The sequence below is a fragment of the Macrotis lagotis genome, chromosome 3 (assembly GCF_037893015.1).
Source record: "Macrotis lagotis isolate mMagLag1 chromosome 3, bilby.v1.9.chrom.fasta, whole genome shotgun sequence".
NCBI classification, from domain to species: domain Eukaryota; kingdom Metazoa; phylum Chordata; class Mammalia; order Peramelemorphia; family Peramelidae; genus Macrotis; species Macrotis lagotis.
In genome coordinates, this window is record NC_133660.1 from 20791614 (window position 1) to 20793599 (window position 1986).

The 1986-nt window shown below is 40.7% G+C and overlaps 1 pseudogene; it reads left to right on the forward strand.

Annotated features, from left to right (window-relative positions):
• Positions 1-1055: 1055 nt before the first annotated feature.
• Positions 1056-1719, forward strand: LOC141519070 (protein arginine N-methyltransferase 1 pseudogene; annotated as a pseudogene).
• The last annotated feature ends 267 nt before the right edge of the window (positions 1720-1986 follow it).

The window sequence follows — 1986 nt, forward strand, 5'->3', positions numbered from 1 at the left end:
CAAGGATGGTGTTGTGCTTTAGAAAGTACAGGAGTGGATCATTTTGGGAGAAAAAGATGGCAGCAGCAGCAAAGGACATAAACTGCATCATGGAGATTTTTGTTACCCCAATTTGCTAGAGGGATGAGTCTTCAGCCTTCACTTGAAGAAATTGAACAAAATCTGAGAGCAGTGAGAAGTCCAATGCTGAGACCATGACATCCAAGAACAATTATTTCAACTCCTTTTAAAAATTTATTTTTTTGTTCCATTTTAATTCTGAATTATCTTTCCCTCCACCTCCTCCCTGGGCTAGAGGCTACCATTTGGCACAGATATATAAATATGGGTAAAAATCATATTGTGTATGCTTCTAGTTATCAGTTCTTTCTTTGGAGCTGGATAGCATCTTCCTTTGAAGCTTATTTGATTATTTGTAATACTCAGAATAACTTGGACATTCACACTTATTATTCAACCAATATTACTTTTATTATTTATGACATTCTCTAAGATCTGTTCATTTTACTTTTCATGATATCAAAAGCAAATCTTTCCAAGTACTTCTAAAATCAATCAGCTCATCATTTCCTAGGGCATAGTTTGAGCAGCTAGATGATGGAGTGGATAGAGCACTGGCCCTGATGTCAAGAGTACCTGAATTCAAATTTGACTTCAGATACTTGACACTTTCTAGCTTTGTGATCTTGGGAAAGTCATTTAACCCAGGGTCATCTCCAGTCATCCTGATTCATATACAGCTACTGCCTCAGATGACTGGAGGAAAAAGTGAAACTTGTGACTTAGTACAACACTCCTCTTACTCAAAACCCTGAATGCCATGGTCATCTTTGAGGAAGGACAAATAAAAGACACCAGTTGTATAGTATTGTTTTGACTTTCATGCCCACTTTGAGATCCACCAGAAGATGCTCAAGGAGGATATATAGAGGCTCACTGTAATTTCACGTTCCATAATCAGTTTCAAGGACAAGGTAGCATGGGAGATGGGACCAAGTACTGGAATTTTCTGTTTGGTCTATGTCCAAGGCAATTATTCAAAAGATCATTTGAAAATGAATAGTCCAGCAGCACTGACTTCACTGCCAAAATTGTCATGGCCAATAAGCATTACTGAGAAGGTGGAGGAGGTAGTGCTGCCCAAGAACAAGGTGTATGTGATCACCAAGAAGTAGATAGAATGTTTCAACTTCTATAAATCCATGTTCAACACTGTTCTACATACCCAAGGTAAGAAGCTGGCTCCTATTGGACTCATCTTCCCTGACCTGACAACATGGTATATTAGTACCATCAAGTACCAGAGGTATAAGCATTGTAATATTCACTGGTGGGAGAATGCCTATGACTTTTTATGACCTATATCAAAGGACATGGCCATGGAGGAGTCTCACTAATGTGCTTGACCCCAAGCTGCTGGTGACCAATACTTGACTCATAGAGGAGGTGGAAATCTACACAATGGATGTAGTCACTTTGATCTTCATCTCCTCTATCTACTTTCAAATGAAGAGAAGTGATTATGTCTAGGCCCTGCCTGCCTACTTCAACATAATGTTCATATGCTGCCATAGGCATATTGGCATCTCCATCAGCCCTGAGTTCCCTTACACACACCAGAAACAAGCAATCTTCTACATAGGGGACTACTTCACAGTGAAAATGGGTGAGGAGATCTTTGCTACCATTGGCATGTATTCCAGTACCAAGAATAATTGAAACAGACTTCAAAGGGCAGTTCTTCTGGATTAACTACAGGATGAGCTAAGCTGTCTTGGCAGGCTGCTCATTAGGTCTCTGCCCATCTGGGACATCTGGGCCATGCCTTTTGCTTTGGCCATTCCACCTCACAAGGAACTGGCCAGTACTTTAAACCTCATCCTTCCCTGGGAGAGAAGGAGGTCAGTTTTATTGTTTGGGGGCCCCTAGCCCTTTTCCCCATTCTCTATTCTCCATGTCCAAACCTTGCTCACTTCTAATAGGTGA